Source organism: Lates calcarifer, linkage group LG12 (assembly GCF_001640805.2).
Source record: "Lates calcarifer isolate ASB-BC8 linkage group LG12, TLL_Latcal_v3, whole genome shotgun sequence".
NCBI lineage: Eukaryota > Metazoa > Chordata > Actinopteri > Centropomidae > Lates > Lates calcarifer.
Window position 1 is genome coordinate 10481028 of NC_066844.1, and position 23516 is coordinate 10504543.

Sequence of the window (23516 nt, forward strand, 5' to 3'; positions counted from 1 at the left end):
CTTTCACTATAGGCTTTCTACATTTTGTCTCTGGTTTGATCTGTGTTTTTCTAAAGCTGGACAGAAAAAGGAAAAGGGCGAGCCAAACAGTGGAGCAGGAGGCTCCTTGCCATGGTGAACACATTCAAATTCTGTTTTATGTAAAACATAGTTTGTTATTTCTGATGTCATACCAAATTATCAGACAGCCTTGGCCCTTATCTTTGTTTTCACAAACGTCTTCCAGTTGATGATGTTCCAGTGACACTTAATATTGACACATGCAGTCACACAGTACGCAGCTGTACATATTTAGATTTATCATTTTGTTTCCACCCAAGGTCCGCCCACAAAAAAAAAAAAACATTACTAACAGAAAAGGGGTCTATAACATGAGAGACACCTTACTGCTTTTATTTTGACAATCTAGCAGAAAGTTAAAGGCCTCTTCACCAAAGTCCACCAGAAAAGAGAAGTTCTTCAGAGACAATGCCTTTTATTATCAGAGGGCCATCTCAGAAACTGTTGTCAGTGGATTAGATGTCTTCTCCACCTTCTCCAGGGAGGAAAAGAACAACCCCACAAGTCAATCTGAGCTAAAACCACCCCCACAAGAGAGAATACACAAGAATAGGTGTGCAAACTCTGCCAAAGAAACACCATGACACAGGGACATCGTCCATATAGCAGATGTATCTACACCTTACCAGAGAAGTGAGTATAAGTTAGTTCCCTATTGCTATTAAATGTGAGTACAAAAGACTTTTCTTTCTTTCTTCTTCTTTTTTTTACAACGGGGCCGAGGGAATAATGTATTTTCAGATAAATGTGTGGAGCTTACCTATTAAGAGTGCTGCTTCTTTTGCCTTTTTCTCTATAGCCTTCAATATGATATATTTCAAACTATTTCAGTGTTTTTTCAATTCTACCAATGTCTGGATTGTCAAGGACAGCTATGTCCGGTATGAAAAAAATTGACTCAGTCACTGGACATGTGCATATACAAGTGAAGGGCATCTTAGTCCATTTTTTGTGACAGTTGACTTTATAGGAAATTTATACCTATTTGTATAAAAGCAAACACTATATGCATGAAAAACACAGGCTGTGGGCAGTCAACCAGGGTGTTTCCTAGCATAGTGCCATGGTTCAAGGTATGGAAAAGTCAGTCTGTCTGTTGGTTGATCCACCACTTTGGTTCAGACTGAAATAGCTAGCTTATAGCTAGCTTGAACAGCCATTCATGGCCCACTGTGGATAACTTGAATGACTTTGATGATCCCCTTTTCATGGAGTGACACCATGAGGTTCATATTTGTGGTTTTAGCGAAATGAGTGCCATGAAATTTAACACACACATTCATGATGGTGAGCACATGGATGTAATGTTAGAGCTGGATACCAGACTGAAAAAGGTGCCCGTTTAGTCCTATCAGAATTGCTTGCCTGGTGCAAACACCTAAAAAGTTGCTGCTGGTTGCTGCTGGTTACTTCCGTGTTATGTGGCCTGTCAGTGTTTGATCTGTTACTGGAGTAGAATAGAATAAATCAGATGTTTTAGGTGTGTTTTCATACATTGTTAAAGACGAAGTGCTTAGACAACATATGTTTATTAACACACACAACAGTTTTAAGAGTAGGCTTAAAACTTTCCTTTTTGATAAAGCTTATAGTTATAGTTGGGTTGGCTCAGGCTTGACCCATCCCTTAGTTATGCTGCTATAGGCCTAGACTGCCGGGAGATTTCCCATGGCGCACTTGGCTCCACTTAATAACTCAATAGCTTCCCTTTCCCATATTTTTATGCTCTTCCGTCTCTCTCTTCTGGAGCTGCAGTCCAATCTGTGATGACAAGCCTCTTGCTGCTCCTACAACCCCACTCAACACCTGCTGTTATAATTAGAAATTACCAGTACTACTACTACTAGTATTATTGCTACTTTTGCTAGTACTACTTTAAGTATTACTACTATTATTACTACTACTGTTTTATTGATACCACTTTACATTTTTTACATGGAATTCTTGTTAGGCTATGTTCTTCTGTGGCTATTCCCCTTGTGCTTGTAATTTGTTGGTTAATTTCACTAAAGCAAAAGGTGTCCACCCTGCTTTTGCCATTCCCACAAAATCCCTGTCAGCCCCTTTTGTGATTGATATTCAGAGAGTGGCACGTACAGGGCTCACGGTTCACACTGGAGGCAAACTCACACACATTCATACTCATTGTGTGTTTCTGGATATTCTAATGATTCATAGGGAGTAGCTTAGAGTTATTACAATTTTGAGGGTTCTCACTCGTCAAAGCGGCCCATGGGTGCGCACATGTGTTTTTGAGCTCTGTGTATGTGAGGACCTCACTCTGTGACATTTCTTAGACTAACATGAGTCAGTAGGTAAGAATTTCAAAACTCTTTAAGAGTGTTTTCAGATTCATTTGTTCTTCAGAGAACTCTGCGAATGAGAGCGGTGTTTTGTGTGAGTGTGAGAAATGAGTGTATGAACATGATGGGTGTGTGTTGTAAATGATTTAAATGAAATGTATGAAATATGGAACACAGCAAAAGCAATTTCTCATCACCTGACAAAGTGCTCATGGCTAACCAAGTCTTCAGTACTTGTGAGCAAAATGTTATTTGTGCTTTCATCAAGAAAAATGTGACCCATTAAGTCAAGACTGAGAGTAATGTAAGAGCGGTTATGAGTCTGGCAGTGCTTCATGTTGAGATGTTTTGAATTTAATATGCAGGTGCGTGTGTGCATGCATTCATGTGTGTGGTTAACAGGAATGTGCTGGGTGCAGTAATTGAGAGATAAGATCGCAGCAGAAGGCTTATGTGTTGACAGACAAACAGAGGGGTGATGAGACTGATGGAAACAATCCTCACTCATAGTCTTCCATTTCCAGTAGCTGCATCTGTCAGGTGTGCTCCCACTGACCCACTTCCAGTTCGTGAAAGCCTTCTGAATCTCAATAATGGCATTTTGTCCCTTTTTGTCATTACTGTGCAAAACTGACCATAATTTGCTCCCACTAACTAAGTATTATCTGTGTATCCAAAACCTGATATTGCTTATTCATCTGTGCTATAGAACTGAATTGTTCATAAGTAAACCTAACTGTTGTACTTGGTGACATGGTCCTTCATTTCTGTGAACACATAAACTGTAGTTTATTTGACTGAATTCCACATACAGCATATTGCTGCCAAAGATACTTAAAAGAGCATCAAATGTAGATTAATCTGCTGCGAAAATAGTTCCCAACCAATTATTACAGTTTGGTTTTTGTTTGTTTGTTTGTTTACAGTTTTACACCTCCAATAGGAAAAAAGTAGGCTGGAGCAGAGAGCCATGGGGTAGGGAGGTCAGAAAATACTGACTGGTACTCTAAAACTGGGAAGACACCGTACAGATTAAGTCCCGTTGTAACCCCACATTGGCTGCCTTTGACTTTAGGACAGAATCCTACAAGATTGGTGGAGTTTCACATGCAATTTTATGGCGATCACAATTCCTGATTTCTCTAGCTCTTGGACGAATTGGTGGGATTTCAAGCAGAAACCTTGGTTGACAGTATTACATTTTTTATGTACCATCAGCTAATTTCTCACATGGATGGTACCAAAACATCCATTATAGTAAACTGAGCTTGCTTAGAGTAGTATTTTACAAGTCGCTGCTGAAACTGTAATTTTCACTGAGACTAATGTGATGTAAAACCTAACTCCTCTGACTGACTATTCTGTCTACTACAGTTGTCCTGAAGGTCAAAGCACAACAACATTTCAGAAAACAAAATGACATTTCAGAAAACACAACAGCATTTCACAAAAGTGCTGTGCACTTCATGCTTCAGAGAGAAAGTCAGTATGTTGTGATGGCTCTCTGTATATAAAATATCTTGTGCACACAAATGAATCAACATTTAGAAAGGAGTGTAGTAAAACATGTCCTCACTATACGGTCTATATGCATATTTTTTCTCTCTATGACCATTCTTTATGCTCAAATCTATCACCCACCAACTGAACACATCTACTGCAATAACTCTGAATTGACTGGGGTTCTGGCCAATCATAAATAAAAGCTGTTGTCCCCCCCTTTCTGTTTTGTGAAATGATGTTTTGTTTTCTGAAATGATGTGTTTTGTGAAATGTCACTGTGTTTTCTTAAATGTTGTTGTGCTTTGACCTTCAGGGCCACCGTTGCTACACTTTCCAGCTATCTGCAGCTCCATATTTTTCTTTTCTTCATACTTTCCATTTATTGTAAAATTACACAAAGTGAGCAATGGTGTCTTTCTGTCTGTCTTTTTTTGATGATGCGGCTGCATTGTTTGAATAATTTTTAATGGAATAGTCAGTGGATAAACTGAGTAGGGTTTACAAGTGTATGTTCAGTGTAAGGTGCAGGTCATGGCTGGTCAATTGATCTGTATAATGTGAATATGAGTCACACACAGTCACAGGTTTTGGACATGCAGAAAGGATTGTATGTGTGTGCAGTGTGAGTTAGCACAGTGTATAATATTAATAACACACTTTTTGTTCAGCTTAACTTATTGGTTTTTTGTTTTTTTGAGGATTTGTAGACAATAAGTAAAATATAGGATAATTATAGATTTATATTCAGATTGAAGAGAATGGGCTACATTCCAACATGCTACAACCCTCATTTTTTGGAGTGTACAATGATGAAAGTTGAGAGAAGGGAACAGAGGAATTCTGTATGTGTAAACACAGTTTTATTCACACGCCAAGCCAAGACATTTGTGTGCAGATGAGAAAAGCTGATGTGTGAATTTGAGTAATGATTTTCCAAATGGCCAGAGTAGATGTGAGATATGACTTGTTATAGGATACACAGGGGAAGACTTAAGGTGGGTTTGCTGTTGAGCTGCATCCAAGCACACTTCCCTCTCTTATTGGACCCACTAGAGTGTGTGCGCATGTTTGTGTGTGTATGTGTGTGTGCACATAAATGTCCTCAGGGGCTGTTGTAGTTAATATGCCTAGGGTCAGGGAGATGGTGGGTTATGAAACTTAACTCTCCTCATAAACCGACTCATTTCCACCATAGCATGTTGAGCACACAATGAGGATGGTGGGAGCAAGTAAGCAGAGGGGGGAAAGGGAAAGGGAAAAGAACTAATGGGTAAAGACAGAATAAGGGAAGAAAAGAGGGGTGCAATAGTGGATAAAATAAATGAGGAGGCAAGGTAAGGGTTAAGAAAGGATGACGAGAAAAGGAGGGTTGATTATGGAATGAAAAGGAGAATGGATAAGAAAGCAAATGAATATAGAAGGAACAGAGGGAAACAAGATCTTTATAAGGAAAGAAGCAACTGATCAAGGGAGGGAAAGGCAGGATAAAGACAAATTAGAAAAGAAAGTAGGGAGGAAATTATCAGTATTAGGGTGCAGGAGAATCAATCACTGAAATCTTGTGGATTGTGGATCTTGTGGATCAAAGTACAACTAAACATGGAGCACACAAAGGAAGATGCAAGTAGGAAGGAGGGGGATTGATCAGAGTGCAGACAGGAAGGAAGGTAGTGAGGAGGAAAGATTGTTAAAGAATAATTGTGTTCAGTAATAAATAAAGAAGACATTACAAAAAATCATATGAATGCTGACATTTTTATTTCATAGTGGTATTTTTCCCAGTGACAAAAAAATAGGTAAATAAAATATTGAAATAATGTGATAAGGAGATAATGAAGAAGTAGAAGGAGGGAATATGCATAATATACAAACAAGGAGAGAGGAAGTAAGGAAAAGACAGGAAACAAGGAATAATGATGGGATGAAATATGGAAACAACAAAAGAAAGGACAAAATGTGAAAATTTGGTGAGTAAAAAATGAGGGAGGAAGGGTAGGAAGTGGGGTGAATGAGGAAGGAGGAATCATATGTGAGGGAGGGATGGATGGAGGAATGCCAGTGTTAATCCGTGTGTGAGAGCAGCGGCTCAGTGTCAGGTGTCTGCCTGTGAATGGGCCTGAGTCACTGCAGTATCACCACGACTGGGCAAGGACGCAGAAAGGTGGGAGTGAGGGAGTTGCAGCAAATCTCACAACAGTTTGTTTACTGGTCTGACAGAGCAGCCGTCAGCAAACAAAAATGAGAAACACTGAAAATTGAGAAGGAGGTGTGGAGAAAACGGCATTAAATGTCCGCTTCTTCTACCTGTTGGCCTGTGAGTCTGACAGTCTGTCATCAACAGGCTTCTGTGTCCTGAACAGGAGCCAATTTGTAGAGAATTTGTAACCCTCCCTCCTTCTCTTTCTCCCACTCTGATTCAGTCTGTCTGACATTTTTATGCCTGGGGAATATTGTCACAATACCACAGTCCAACACACACCAAACCCACACACACACACACACACACCTACACAAAAGACTGCATACAAAATCATACTATCAGGAACAAACTATATTGGAAGAGTGATTCAGAGGCATTGCTTAAAGTTATAAATCAGTATATTTGATTTAGTTGTGAAAGGGGTCATCCATAGTGAACATAGTGCAAACGACCTGCCAAGCACCCAACACCTGGCAAAGTTAGCAACTAGCTGGTGAACATAATTAAGTAATTAGCAGCTTAAGAGCCAGAAATTTACTTGATGAGTTAGTGGAGATCAAAATTAGAGCTAAAAGGAAAGCGAATATTGTTGCTTCATATTTGCTAAATATGTTAATAGGCAGATATTTGATCACATGTTCACCATACTTCATTAGTTAGTGGCCAAAGAAATCAAGTAATGCAGTTGTTTCAGCTACGTTGGGAGTGTTGGTTATATTTTAGTTTGATCATACTTTTTATATTTGAAATCTGGACGTGCAAAGTAACTAGTAACTTTTAGAAATGTATAAAGTACAATAATACAAGTATGAAGTTGCATTCATTGGTAATACTCAAAATACAGGTACCTCAGAATTGTACCCAAATTTTACTGTACTGTACTGTACTGAGATGCTTCCCTGGTCTGTGAACTAATGCATAAAAAGCTCAGAACATCTTGGAATCATCACGATTATCACTCAAAGACATGAACAAACCAAACAGTGCGAGTGTGTGTCTGTGTGTGGTACTAATTACACTTGGTCTGTCTACAAAACAGTTTCCTCATTTTTCACCTGCCTAACACACACATTCCAATTTGACACGTACATACAACCCTCTCTCTCTCTCTCACCCCCCTCACGCTCGCTGTCTTGTCTCATCTCATTGCTTCCTGTTCTTCTCTCTGACTGGTGTTTGTGTGTGCACGTGTGTGTGTGTGTGTGAATGAGAGAGAGAGAGAGACTTACTGACACTTTACTGATGGAGTGATGTCCATCTGATCCTCCTGCTGTCTCAGGTGTCCCTCAGCAATGCTCACAACATATCAGTCATCCTAAAGCTGCCCTGCAGCCCCAAAACACACACTCGCAGACACACACACACCACCAGTCATACACAACTGCACAGATAAAATCGCACTTCTTCACACAGATCCCGCAGAAACATCACAACACTGATGCACACACACACACACACACACACACACACACCCCTTCACCAGTGCATTTCCAAATCTGGATAGTGGGGGTTGAGACAGTGGAGGTGTTAACAAAGAGAGATAGGATGCTGTGACCAGGACAATAAATACACACACACATACACACACACACACACACACACACACACACACACACACACACGTATGCACAGTGGGCCTGAGGCAGATTCTTCAGTCTATAGTCTCCATCCTGGGTGGCAAGATTCACACACACTATCAGGGTGCTGATTGAGGTGCAGTGTCAGGGTGATAGATTAAACTCATACCAGAGGCAATGGGGTGGTAGTCACATTGAACTGGAACCAGTAAAAATCTATTCTTTGTGTACTGTATGGTTGTGTGTGTGTGTGTGTGTGTGTGTGTGTGTGTGTGTGTGTGACTGACTGATTGACTGTCCTCATGGGGACCAAAGCCCAGTCCTAATCAGGCAAAACATAATTTGAGGCCGTGGTTAAGGTTAGGGTTTGGCATGAATTGGTTATGGTTAAGGTTAGGGTTTGGAATGGGCTGTCCACAATGAATGGAAGAAGTACAATGTCCCAACAAGGATAGCTATGCAAACTGTCTGTGTGTGTGTTGCAGTGGGGTGGTAATTCCATCCGAGACCCTCAGAGTGACCCCAAAACACATACTGACCCCCCCTGCCTGAGGCCGCACACAAGCCGAAACACACACGCAGCCAAGCCACACACAGTCACAGACTTTGGCCAGCCTCCCCAGCACACACACACACACACACACACACACACACAGACATACACACACATTATGTGTTTTGTGAATGGTTAAACACCCAAATAATATAGAAATATCCCACACATACACATATAAACACACAGTCTGATATTTGTTTGGCAACTAGGCCTTGTCACCAGACAAATTTCTGTCAACTTATGCCTAACAATTAACATTTTATATCACAGGTGTGCTTCCTCAGCAAGTATGGATGAAATGGCCAGATGCTGTCAATGATTGTTCTTATGTTTGATCCACTTCTTTAAGTAGCAATTTAATCTTTTGTTTGAATGAATTATCACTTTAACAACTGTGCAACCCCCAGTTTTTATAGAAATCAAACTCACACAATTGAATGCTGTATGCATATCTTCATCTGCAGCTCTTTAATTATGCCAAATACAGCAAAGTATTTCATTTAAATTATTCTCTCTCAGTGCCATCAGGTAACCAGTGACTCAGCTTTAACTCTATCTTGACTCAGGTAATCTACTCCATGTGGAGTGCTGCTTTTGTCCCTCTTGAATACTGAAATACATGTGATCCACATGTTCAACAAGTACTTAAGGAACAAGTGGGAACAGGTGGTGATGGATAACATGGGACTGATTCATATATGTTATTACATTCCAGCTGTCATTAATTGTTTAGTAAGTAGCAATATCACAATCAAAAATTACCACAGTCTAAAGTAATAAATAAAAGTCCTGCATTTAAAGTTTCACTGAGGTAAAAGTACATACATATGAGTTCACCAGTTTTAGAATAATATAGCTTTTTAGATGATAATTATTGATGTATTAATGTGTAAGCATCACAAATGTTGCAGCTGCTGAAATTAGGGATAATTTTAACTATTTAATGTTGAGAACCTTAACCTATAGTAATACACCATAATGTCAGCTGTCAAATCAATGTAGTAGAGTGGAAGTACAAAGTAGCATGAAATGGAAATACTGAAGTAAAGTACCTCAAAATTGTACTTAAATGCATTTTTGACCATTTAGATATATTTCACTACTGTGTAAGTGTTAGTCTCAGTATTATGAATGAGGCACATTGTGTATTGGTTCACATACATCTGCAACAATAACACATTTTTTAAATCTCTTCATGTATATGTTTACTTTCGGCAAATGTCTCAGCCCAACTGCACCATATATTTCTATTTGCATGCTTGTAAAATGCCACTTCTTTTGTCTATATTTAGCAAAATGTTACTTAATGATAAAAGATGGTAGGAAGCCACTTCGAGAGACGGAGAGAGCTCAGTGGTTAGTTCACCTGGGGGAGTTTCTGTGGTTACAATATTAAACCTCTGCACCAGGTTGCCTCCCTCACAGTGAGGTTTTAATCACTCCTTGTTGATTCAAGCTATTGTATTATTAATCCCTGACACTTAGGATGATACGTTCCGTAAGCCGCTGTGCGGTGTCTGAGTGCAAGCGTGTGTGGACTGTTTTTCTTGGCAGTGTGCTTGACTTAGTGAAGGCGGGAAGGAAAAGAAGTAAGTGGAGATATTAATACCATCTGAACTCATGTATATACCACAAACTACTGCAGGAAAAAAAGACATGATGAAAAAAATTAATGATTACTAATCAAGGTAAGGCAATTTTATACACCACATTTCACTGTAGGGAAACACATTGTGCTTTACATTTAAGTGTATATAGCAGCAGACATGTGATAAGGATATGAGCAAGGATATTCCTTGAAGAACAAAATCATTGTAGTTTCAAATGAAATATTATACAGTAATTATACATATATATGTATAGAAGAAGGAATGCAGCATTTCAGACAGACACAGAATAAAATGTGTTACGGCTCAATAAGAGAGAAAAAATAGCTCAAAGCAGAGGATGAAAAAATCATACACAGCACAAAAATCTTTCCAAAAAACACAACAAGTAAAAAATAAACTTTGGAATGGGTTCCACCTTTGTATTTTCCTGCAAAGAGCACAAAAGTGCCGTAAAGTTTTGGAACTGCTATCAGACAGATGTATATCTCCAATCAGATGGCTAACCCACAACATGCTGCTTGTTACAATAAATGTTGTTCATGTGGGCTGTGTTTGTGTGTAGTTCAAATCAGACAGATTCATTGCAAATGGAAACAAAAGTCCAGAGTCAGCTGCGATCAGATCTGATCCTCTGCTTATCATCAGATAGCATGCATAGCCACCCAGAGATTCCACACAAACCACATCTGCTCAACATATGACCCTGTAGCCATGCCATATAGTACTGTACAGCAGCCAGGGACAGCGGGGCTCTGCTCTGATGCGCTTTTACAGAGAAAAATGAGTCAGGATGAGAGAGAAACACAAGACATGAGGGATGAGACTGAAGCAGTGGTATATGGGGAAGAAGTGGGGAAATGACAGCATCGAGGGGGTTATCACTTATTGATTTGTGGTGACTTTGTCCCGCAAGTGCATTTTTAAGCATGAACGTGTGCTTTGGTGATTTCTTCCAGATGATGATTTACATGGTGATATCTCACTGCCCAACAATCACGTGACTTACAAGATGCTTTGTCGTGACCTAACTAGTACTCATATACCCATCCACCGTCTTCTCTGCCATCATTCATATGTCCCGTCTGTTTCTCCTGCCTCATATATCCCCTCGAATCCAATCTCTACCTACCCCACGACCTCAAAGAACTCATCATTTTGACAGTTGAGCACACGGGGGGCTTACCCTTCCTGAGTCTGCGCCTGCATGTGTGCACATATGAATCCAAGCATCGACAACAGCATACGCCGTATGCAATGTATTGCTCTGTATCTGTGTCAAAGCGGAAACAGGTCCCTCTCGCTGCCAGTAAAGTCCCATTAATCACCCACGCAGCCACGAGGCAGACCAGGCCAGCGGATGGGACCGTATGTCTGTAACTCTAAACCGCAATGCCTCACCACTTATGAACATCGTCCGTCCTCCATCGATCACGCATCTGGATCCCATTGTCTCATGCCCCGACATCAGACAGTCATCTGGAGCCCATGGAAGGAGAGAGAGGGAACAGAGGGGAAGAAGGGCACTCCGATTACTGGTAAGCGTGATTAATCATAACCACATTGGAAGTGCGATGAGGCAACGACAGAGTTGGACCACAGGGCAGAATGATAATGGCTGCTCCTTTGGGTTCAGGGTGTCAATAATACTGTAAGATCGAGGGACTTAGGACAAAGGGCGAGCATGAAGCTTGCGTTAAAGGTTAAAAGGTAAGACATGAACTGTAACAGAGAAGTTAAGGTGCATTAGCAGTCATAGCTCTGCTTTATGTTAGCATGAGCAAGTTAATGCTCTTAGAGTGAGGTAGATCAATGGAGCCTGAAATTTCTTGTATATCAGTTTCAGAATGATCCACTTTTAAACTGCTGTGCTGTGCTCTTACCTTTACACTGCTGTCCTCTCCTCAGTTAAAACCTCGCAGGGAGCTGCATTGGTGGGTTTGTGTTGTTAAGGTACTGGCGAGACATGAAGTACGATCCAGAAAGTCCAGTTGGAGTAACAGATCACATGTCTAAAGCCTTATCAGATGCAATAACACTGCACAACAATTTAAATTTTCACAGACAAGATTTTATGTTATCACAGCAGCATACATTTTATGTTGCTGCAACAGTAGAAATATGGCATTCACTTTACCACTGGAAATGTGCACTTGCGTGCACTTGATTAGCCAACACAGTGTCTTGCATTGAAGGACAGGTCCCATTGGAATGAATGAGAGGGCTTCCTTATTTCACACAGCTCCGCTGCTTGACAGCAGAGGAAGTTTGGCCACCAGTGTTGCCAGATTTGACTGAAAAAAGTTGCCCAATCAGAGCTTGAATCTGATTTCCGAATCTGTATAATTAAATGATTTTTTTCCCACAAAGTCTATCTGATAATGATAGATAGATGATAGATGATAACTTTCCATTGAATCATCGATTTAGCCCTGTTGTTTTAGCCATCTCCTGGTAGATATGTGTACTATTGCATGTAGCAACCACTATCAATGAATTACTGAATGAATGAATGAAGAAAAAATAAATATGTTCTGAAACATATTTTATCTATGATTTCTAAGTAGTATGGACATCAGAACTAATGATATAGCAGAGTGTGCATCACACTGAACCCAAACATATGTCTATTGTGTTTGGGTTCAGTGACTGATCATGACAACTGATCATGCTGTATCTGAAAGTTATGATTTTCAGGTACATAGTTTAGATGTATACAGTATGTGAATACAGCTGACATGAGAGATTATATAAGAGAAGAGGAAATGATTCAAAAGTGAGGGGAGGGGTTTGGTAGAGGATGGGGATCCCTTTGTGGGATGAGTTTTTGGTTTGTGACAGAAGATGTGGAGGGTGTTGAGACTGTATGGAGGAATGGCTGGCTCATGCAGGGAAAATTAGGGCAGCCAAGAGGTTATTCCCTGTATACTGTATTATAAGACTGTATTGTGTCATCTCCATGTCAGAGACTACATGGAGTTTTTCAGAATCTTGTATTTACCTGGCTTCACCCAGGATCACATCAGGAAACACCTGCTGCACTGTACCTGCAGCTGTCTCTCTGCTCCCTGCAGTGTTTCCTCTATAATTAAATAAAAGTACAGCTCCATCCAGTTCACCTCCCTACAGAGACAACTCGAACCAAACAACTCCTTTCACCCTCACCAGAATGTCTTCTGGGCTTCAATCTCTAAATTCCTCTCAAGTTCACTCTGTGACAATCCTCTCATTAATGTGGCAGAGAAGGAGAAGAGCTGCTGAAAGGCGTACTGTTTAAAAAAAGAAAATCAATAAACGTCTTATGTGATTTGAGTGAAACTCTCCAGATGCTGGACACCAGACAAGACTCTATCTACTTCTTCTTTGTCTTCAGCCTTCACCTCTGCTCACAACACCACCAACCAATCTTCAAAGGAATTCACTAAACAGATGGAGTGTGAGTTGCAACTGCTCTTCCAAAACCTACTAACCCTCCTTGTGAGTCCCTATGGGACCTTCAATAACATATAGACATATTGACCAAGAATATAATTGGTACTTAAAATATTCTATGTGTTGCTGGACACATTTCGCTTGCTACATTGTCATCAGCTAGTAATTTCTGCACTTGCTAAGAAGAACTAAGAAATTAAGGCTACCTCTCTGTCAGTGTAAATGTAGAAATGAATGTAAACATTAACACTGAAGAACTCAGTATAATCTGAAATATATTCTATTGTGTCCCTAATATGAGCATATATTAGTTTTCTTCCAAAGATCACTATATGACAGTAAAATCGGTGAAGAGATGGATCAGTCACTTTGGATGTTTTCAAACCTGCCTTGTTTAATTCATTTCTCCCCTTGGCACAATTCATTTCAACACAGCAGTCATACTCAAGTGCAGACCAACCACACAAAAACAAAGTGGTCTTGGTCTGAATAAAAACAAATTCTGGAGCAAAGAAACAAGAAAATGAAACCAAACCAAGGGAGAACTTAATAAGTTTACCAACTCTTCTACAGATTTAAGTTTTTACATAAGTTGCTTTGGGCTTGCAGAGGTCAGGTGAACCAATTTCTTGTTTGCTGATAAAACCTACTATCATTCCAATACATTGGCAATTAGATCTGCTAAGAGCAAACCAGACACGTCAGTCAGAGTCTGTCTCTACCCTGCAGGTTCCAGAGAATATGAACAGATGAACAGAACAGATGAACATCAAACATTTTGTGCTATCTTTGATCTGTGGATTAAAGTAATTGATGCTGAGTTTTATGGGATGGACTGTGTTCAGTGTATGGAATATGTTCTCCGGCTGTGAGAGGCTTTGCCCGTAAGAATCTGGATGACTCATTACAACGGCCCCACTCCAGCCCCGGTCAGACGCCCCCCAGTCCTGCTCTGGCACCTCTACTTCTGCCCCGTTCAGGGTGATAAGCCCCAATTATGACTGCCTTCATCCGGAGTTCACACGTACGCACAAACACACACACACACATGCAAAACTACATGTAAGTAAGCAAGCATATACACAAACACACAGGGAGAGGTCTGATGGTCAGGTGCCCCAGACAGCATTCCCCTGTGTGATTAGGCTTAGTGAGCCATCTCCTCTCTCCAACCTGTCGCCAGTAGCTCTGCTTGGCCTTAACACCCAGCCAGCCGGCTACACAACACCACTGTCTGTGCGTGTGTGTATATGTATGCGTGTGTGTGTGTGTGTGAGAGAGAGAGAGAGAGAGAGAGAGAGCGTTTGTATAAGTATGTATCCACAAATGCAGGCAGTGTGTGTGTCGAATTTCTCTTTCACATTGAGCTACAGTGTGTGTGTCTGTGTGTGTGTGTGTGTGTGTGTGTCTGCTGTCTGCAACCCCTAAAGCTGTGTGGATTAGTGACAGGACCCCACCAGAGCATGACAAGGCTTTTGTCTCTGGAGCCCAGTGGTTTTATGGCTGAGCACGCTCTTGTGTGTGTTATGTGCGTGCGTGTGTCCATGCTGCTATGTGTGAGTGTATTTGAAGGTATGTACTAGAAAGGTTACTTGTTGTCTTCATTTCATGGCCTTTATTTCTCAGTCATAGAATGAAGATGGGTTACCGAAGAACGGGACAGAGTTGTGGTTTGAATGCAGACTTGTGTGTGTGTATGTGTGTGTGTGTGTGTGTCCTGCTCCACTGAGAACTGCAACTCCACAAGCTGTAGGAAACTCCTGTGTCACCCACAGTCACTGCTGTCATTTTTTAAATGTGTGTTTGTGCTCATACCAGAATGAAAGTGATGGATTGTTCTTGGGGCAGGTTAAGTTATCTACAACAGTTCGTTGTGAAATTTATTAGAAAACTAGTTACATTGCTTCAGGATATCAATTCCTTACGTTTATCAACCTGCCAATCTCTACTTCGTGCTTAGGCTAGTAGCAGCATACTTGTGCTGGACCAATATGTCTGCTAAAACAATGTTACAAAAATAAATACTCCTTTCGTTGCATGTCTTCATTTCGGATCAAACAGTGAAATTTAATACATCAGATTAGCACAGCCATGTGAACACAACCAAAACAAAAAGTGCACAACCATTCTTGAAAGAGCACTCCACCCATTAGCATTGCACTAAATTCCCCACAGTGCAATGTGGCCACACTTCAGTTAAATAAGTAAGAGTCATCAGGCTGTCCTCAAGCAGAGATGAGGAGCGAACTACAGAGGTCTAATAAGCTCAATTCTTTCTAACACCACACCTCCAGAGCTTTTCCATTTTCAAACATGGTATTTGCTAATTAGCACCATAAATACAGTGGAGGCTGTTGGAAATGTCTTCAATTTTGCAGGTGCAAATACTGGACATAATGAATATTTACATTTTTATATTCACATTTAGAAAAATTCAGGGATTACTAAAGTCAGGATTCATCATCTGGGAACCATGAATGTCTGTGTTAAGTATAGCAGTCACTGGCATTGCTTTGCCTAGAGTCATGCCACTAACATTGCCAATATATTGCACACAGTTCTGGTATTTAATGTTGGGGTTTTGTATTGAATGAGGATGAGTTCCTTTTTCTTAACTCCAAGCTGGATGTTCCAAGGCAGTAGAGACAGAAAACAAGACACAAGTAGATTTGATACAAGAAACAGTTCTGCCTCATCATACTATTCATGTAACATGGGCATTTGTCTACATAACATGGCAAGTTTTAGGTTATTACTTGATGTCCCTGCTCTTAACGGTTACCCACCTATTACTGTTCCTCTCCTGTGAAACTAAGACATGAATCCCTGTACTTTCTGTGCTGAGAGGTGTCTGTCTGACTTTATCCACTACAGGTCAATTGAGTGTACAAACCAAATCTAAGTGTGAGTGTCCTCACATTGTCCACAAGCATTAACCCTGCTGTCCATCGGTGGCAGGGCCTTGTGTGTGTATGTGTGTGTATGTGTGTGTGTACTGGTAATTGGGGATCGTGGGGTTGATGCTGTGGTTTTCCGTGGAACTCTGATTCCGCCTGGAAATACCAGAGCTTTGACCTCACACAGCAAAGATCCCAAACCCCAAATCCCTGTCTGCCATCTGATAGTCCAACACAGAGACACACAGAGGTGTGTAGAGAAAAACCACAGGGACCAGCAGTAAGTTGGGGATGTGGGTGCATAGCTGATGAGGGGGCGATGATTAGTGCCAGTACTGCATAGATGTGTACCTTTCTACATTCAGATGACACAATATGTTAATATTCATCTTGCAGTAGCTGCAGTATTTTGCTCCTCTAGTCTTCCTAACCCCTCCTTGGGTTAATAGAGGTGGGTAATCAAACATGCATTTCCCAAACCAACCAGTTAGTCTTCATCTTTCATCCTTCATTCGACCGACTTCTTTACTTCATCATAGTGCACATTTGCACATCGTAGGGTTCATCATTGCCCCTTGTGAAATGACCCACCACAAGTGACACAACAATTAGATTTCTGCCTTACTGGAAGTGTATACTTAAGAATCGAAGACTAACTTGTTGCTTGAGTAAAGACATGTCTGGTTAATCACCCCACCTCATTAACAGCAACACACAGACAGTCCCATAGTCCCCCCCTTTTTTTCTGCAAAACTATAGGGTATCCACTTATTGGAATAGCTGTTTTTTTCTTTTTTCTTTTGTCTCAGTGTGTATACTGAAATTTTATACCTTGCATTTATGCCTTCAATTCTTATATTTCAGTGTCATTTTCAATGCTGCGTTTCTTCCATTTGTTATTAAGTTTTTTTGTGCTAGATCTCGTCTCATAGGCCACACAGAGGCTGCTCTGAGATTTCAGGAGATTTTCTGGGGCTCTATGGACCCAGGAATGTAAATGTGTGTAAACTAATAAAATTAGGTTTTATCAGTTTTAGACTGGTTAAAGCAACCCAGAATTCATTGTATCCTCCACATCTGAAATCAGTTACAAACCGATGGCTTCATTTATCTATGGCTTAACATTTTACTCTTGTAATTTCAGACATCATGTGTTCCTATATGTTCTACTCTTATCTCTTGGCTGTAACAACAAAATTTTCAGTTGAGATGTCAGATTTCTAAACATCCTTATAAAGTCAAGGAGTGTAATTTGGTATTGTTAATGAGTGTAGTTTAGACACACATTTAGCTTTGTATATGTATATGAATTGTGTGCGTGTGTATTTGCATGCACGTTGGAGCCTGGATGGCCAAAGAAGAGCACATTTGTGGTAAATCCCTCACGGCTGAGTCGTGGTGACAGCGAGAGGTGACGCAGGTTCAGCGCCCTCAGAAAACAGAGGAATGAACCAAATTAAATTCAGCTGTGAGTGTGTGTGTTTATGTGTGGGCCAAAATGACACTGGGCTGGACAGGGAAGGGAAACCCGCGGTGAGACCGAGGCCCGGCAGACTGGAGCTGTCGGCTGTTGTTGTTTTCACACTGGTACTGTGGTTAATGCCTGGAATACTTGGACAAACCTTTGCAGCTGAAGGCAACGATCTGATTTCCTGCAGAAATGGCTCTGATAAGGTAGGTGAACAAACCCAGAGGACCTAAACTTCTCAACATGTTGACACACACATTTAATATGCTGCAATACATTCCTTATCGCCTCAGTGACGGCATAGGGCACTCTGTTGACATGCATGTAGGAAATTGGAACTTTCAGCGCTGACACAGGCCTCCTGCACACACAAACAGTTTTTCTCACTTTCCCCCTGCAAGTGAGGAAACTGTTCGCTGCTGAGTGACGCTGAGGAATAAACACATACATAGTTGTGGCTTCTGTCACTAAAAACAGAGGAAGTCACAGCCAGTAAATGTGGGGAAAGAGAGGGCGAACCAACACCAAAGCCAGCACCTATGTAGTCAACGCCTTTAGAGGGCCCACCCGCCTCTGACTTTCAATAACCACTATGTGTGACCTGGTCACTGGGACCAGGACAGGGTCAGAGACTTAAGTGTGTGTGTTTGTGTGTGTGAAAGTATGTCCGCCTGTATACACTGCTTTCATGTAATCATTACGAACTCTAAGAGTGCACTGACCCTTATCACCAGTGTTGTGGAGGTAAATAATAAGGAAACCACTTCTAGTCAGTCATCTTAAAACATGACAGCATTAGTCAAATCTTAATATCTACTATTGCAGTACAATAGACCTTATTCTCATTTGATACACATTAATTTGTGCTGTGTGCCCTCAGCAGCCACTTTATTAGGTACATTCGTATAGTCTAATGCAATCCAATACAACAGCTCACCTACTTATATAACATATATCTCATAAAGCTCAAAATGCTCAGTTTTTGTGAGATGGTTAGAAATGTGTTCATTTATTATACTCCAAGGTGTTTCCAATTTTTTGTCCTTTCCACTTACATACAGGAGGGGGCAGAATATTTGCATATCTCTCAATATACTGTAGTGTACTCTAGTACAACACCATCACTAACTATGACCTCGGTGTTAAAACATAATTTAAGTAACACCTCTATGACAATGTGAACAAAAATTGATCACTATAGGTATGACAAAAGTAGATTTTAAAAAGAAAGTTGCATTGGACTGTACAGGTGTACCTAATAGAGTGGCAGAGTGTTTCAAAGCATTTCAACTCTGAAAAGGCTGGCAGTACAAAATTGAGAAAAGGTAGATTCCAGTATACAAGTATGTGGTTATTAGAAAAGGTACACACCCACAGCCCTTGGTAACCTGTGTTAATTTTAGTTTACCTTAGTATAAGTGCAGGGTGGCTGACCTGTTTGTTTACCACCTTTTTACCAATCAGTGGCATGCAGGGTATGATTCTGTAGAAGAAGTTTGTTGAGTAATACTTTATAGTAAAACAATATTTTTTTATAATATAATTTAGTTTGTATTTGTCAATTAAAAGTTGAATAGATTTTGTCATAGTTTTTGTTTTCAAAGACTACCTTTTGTTTAGTTTTAACCTTGTTTTCATCATGGAAAAAAGGTTGTCAACAGATAGTTATGTCATAGTTTCTGTGTACAAATGCTTATCAAACTGCAGGTTTACCAGTTCACTTTTATGTGTGAAACTAAATTAACTGTGGGTTAAACTGGTGATTTAAACACAACCTCTGATTTTCATTTGACGGTGGCCACAGTACACTTAGGGATGTACTGACAGATAAAATAATGGAGGTAGAGGTTAAACAGTTGCCTTATTTTCTTATATATTTTAGGACAGAGAAGAAGGAAAACCCAGAGTAGTAAGATCATAATCCACTGCTTGTGACAAAGCTGCCACAGCCATCCCTGACAAGCTTTTGTCTCCTGAATTCAATCCTCTTAGCTGAGAGAAGGATCGTATGGGACCTCAGGAGAATATATGGGCTTCTTAAGGTTGGCCACCTTGATGGGATCAGCTCAGTATCACCTTTACAAGGTATTTTTCCTATTACATAACTGCACTAGAGATAATACACTGTTACCTAAAACAAAGTATTTTTGATGGAATATTATCAAAGGGAAATTAAGAAAATTAGAACCTTTATTTTATAGAATTGTGAATACAAGCTAGCACTGTAGATTAGCTAATGTTGGAAAAGCTAACAGGGCGTGTGGGAGAGTGCTGTTTCAGTACTCAGAGCCAGTAAAAAGGCTGAAGTTCTCATTATAACACATGTTCTGACGAGATTGTCTCCAGACCTTTTTCATGCTTGTTAATCTCATAGAGACAAAGTCATTTTCAAGGTCTAATTATAATTTGATCGGATTCCACCACCCAACTATGCAGGACTGAGTTTTGTTTATTTTTGTATCAGATCTCTTGAGCAGAGACATCATTCCACTGTGGTGTGGGAGAATTTTTCTCTAAAGTCTATAAAACCTGCAGTGAAAGTTGCCTCGCCCTGTCTGCAATCATAACTTAGAAAATTTCAGCAGTATGAGTTTCAGGGGAGAGTTTAAGCGTCCCTTCATGGTCAAAACCCTGTTCTGGTGGCATTTCCACCTGGACAAGAGGAGCACTCTGTGGCAGCTGATTTTTCCAGCCTTTATGCCAGCTTGAGTGTGTGTGCACATCGTGTTGAAGTGTGTGGTCAGTGTTGGCTTTTTGCTGAAAGCCAAAGCTCTTCCAAAGCCACAGACAAAGCCACAGCAGGTGGATGGGTAGCAGGGAGGAGGAGAGGAGGGGGTGAGGCAGGGGGTTACAGAGGGCTCAATGCCTCTCCTCCTCACGCTCCTTGACCCTGAAGAAAAGGCTGATTAATCGGAGCCTAATAGGATGGAGGCGCTACTCTCGTCCTCTTACTGAAGCTGGACAGGCCTGCAGGACACTGGCTGACTGACAGACGAGAAAAACTTCAGGGGATTCCTGGAGACAAAGTTTCCCATCAAGCCATTATGTTTTTATCATGTGCTTTAATATGAGTCTCAAGATGAACTACCCAAACAGAAGTTTGATCATCCTAAGCCCTTTCTCGTTTCTAATTTAAAAAGTATTATTTTGATAAGACATTTATCATTTTTTTCCTTGACTTGATCCAGTGAAATTCAAAGTTTCATTTCTATAAGCAGGGAAGAGAAAATGGACGAGATAACTAAATGGCAAATAGGTTTGTAACAAGGTTAGGGTAAGACTACTTGATAAAAGTAGTGCCCATTGATTTTGGGGACACTTGGGGGCAGCGGAATAACCTGCAAACACAACTTTGACATATCAGCAGCCTGTAAAGATGATGCATGAAATATGTTAACAAACAATTGCCAAGAGAAGGGCAACAGTAGCACTGATTTGAAATGATGTGCCTGTCCACCAAAATATAAAAATCTGGACATGTGGAGTTAAAATGAAGTAAACTAGGCTACATCAGCTGCTGCTAGCATAACACACTAAATCTTCGGCAATACTATCAGTAGTCAAGTTGGAGCACTTTTTAAACAGTTACACCTTATTGGATAATTGGCTCAAACCAAATATAGTCCAACAGACAAAATGCCAGTTAATATAACTACACGAATTGAATGTAGTGATTGGATACACTGCATTGGATGAGAATCTTTTTCAATATTTGCTGATGAAGTATCTTCCTCTGAGGCTGACTGAGGGTGGCAGCAGTAGGGCCCATGGTTGACCCATTGACTGCTGTCTTCCTGTGACGCCTGCTAGGCTTTGTAGTGGACACCTCCAGGTCCTTTCAACCCAGCTCAGTCTGGTCCTTAGACCCTCGCAAGGCCTCTGGGAGCCTGCTGCTGACTCCCCATTGTCTGTGTAAGTGTGCACGTGGTATGTGTGTTTGTGTGTGTGTGTGTGTGTGTGTGTGTGTGTGTCCAAAGGGGTCTTTGGAGGCCTCCTGGGGGTCGGTGACTCCTCTTTGTCTCCGGTTGGCCTGCTGTCAGAGTGTCTTTGTTATGACAGTTGGGCTCCTTTTATACAGACTAAATCACCGCTCTCAGCTGTTCATTTACTGGCCTAACCCCTGACAGCCCTCGTGACACCTAACAGACACACACACACACACACACATACACACACACACTTGTACTTCTATCTAAAAAAAAAAATAGTTGATAAGTTTTGTTTAAATCAGCTCTAAAGGGTTCATTTGTACCACAGGTGTTATTTTATCATTACTTTTTGCTGCCATCCAAAAATGTACAATGCTTTCAAAACAGAAGTTTCACCAAACACATCTGTGCAAACCCATCATTCTCATTTTTTTCCACTATAACAATTGAAACAAATATTCAGGTTTTATTACCTTGTTTTTTACTAGTAAATGAGACCTAATTTTGTATATTTGACTAAAACTGACCAATAATACAGACAAAAAACATGAAAATTATATATCGATGTGTTGGTCTTGATTTGCCCACAAAAGTGAAAAAAATAAGTTTTTAATCATTTTTTTCTACATGTTTTTTTTTTTTTTTGGCGGGGTGGGAGTGGGGGTGGGGTGTGTGGTTTTTTTAATGTTTTTCTTTTGCTTTGTTTTGTTGTTTTTGTAATCCCTCTGTTCACCCCTGAAGGATATTATTGAATTAAATTGTTTTCATAGCAGATTTTTGGTGCTTTTTCAAAACATTGGTCCCCATGAGCATGCACTTGGCATCGGTGGCAAGGAAAAATTCCTTGAGCAGAACTGGGCTCATGTTGGGCGGCCATCTGCCTTGACCGGGTCTCACATCTGCCATGAATAAGATCTTCTTCCTGCTTGCACCGCTGGTCTCTTCCACCTCTGAGGTTTTCTTAAACCTAGAAAATGGCGGAATCTCTTGAAGGCTGATTTCCTTGGTGCTGCTGAAGTTCTAGGTGTTTCATTCTGGGGTGTTTCACTCGGACCCTCCTCAGGATTCTCCTGCTCGGTCTGGTCCGGTTGGGGTGTTTTACTCGGACCCTCCTCAGGATTCTCCTGCTCAGTCTGGTCCGGTTGGGGTGTTTCACTCGGACCCTTCTCAGGATTCTCTGCTCGTCTGGTCTAGGAGTCTCGCCCTTGTGGTCCTCCTCAGGAATCTCCTGCTCTTCCTCAACCTCGAGCTCCAGGTTGGGCGAGGGCTGAGCAGTGAGCTGAGCCTTCTTCAGCTCTCTTTCCTGAAAGCGTTTCATCTCCTCCAGAGTCTTCTGGAGAGCATCCTGGTCATCCCTTATCTTTTGGACCACAATCTTCAGTTCTTTGAGATCAGCAATTATCCATCTCTCCAACTGAAGCTCAGGTGTGAACACACACGGACCCTCCTCAAAATACTCCTCCTCAGTCTCATCCGGTTGGGGAGTCTCAATCTTGTGGTCCTCCTCAGGATTCTCCTGCTCGGTTTGGTCCAGTTGAGGAGTCTCACTCTTGTGGTCTTCCTCAGGAATCTCCTGCTCTTCCTCTACCTCAATCTCCATGGAGAGCTCCAGGTTGGGCGAGGACTGAGCAGTGAGCTGAGCCTTCTCCAGCTCTCTTTCCTGAAAGAGTTTGACCTCCAGAGTCTTCTGATGGAGAGCATCCCTCACCTTTTGGACCTCTGCTATCAGGTTCTTTCAGCTGAGCTTCAGCCTTTCCTGGGCTCACTTCTCCAGCCGGAACTCAGATGAATAGTTCTCCTGGCTGAGCTTTAGCTCTTCTTGTGGGGCCATGATTGTCTGCTTCTCAAGTCAGAGATCAAGTGAAAACCTGACCTTGGCAATTTTGAGTTCATCTTTGAGAGACATATTTTTCTGTCTCTCCATCTGAAGCTGAGCTTCAAACTTCTCCTGACACAGCTTTAATTTGTCTGTCAGAGCCTTGGT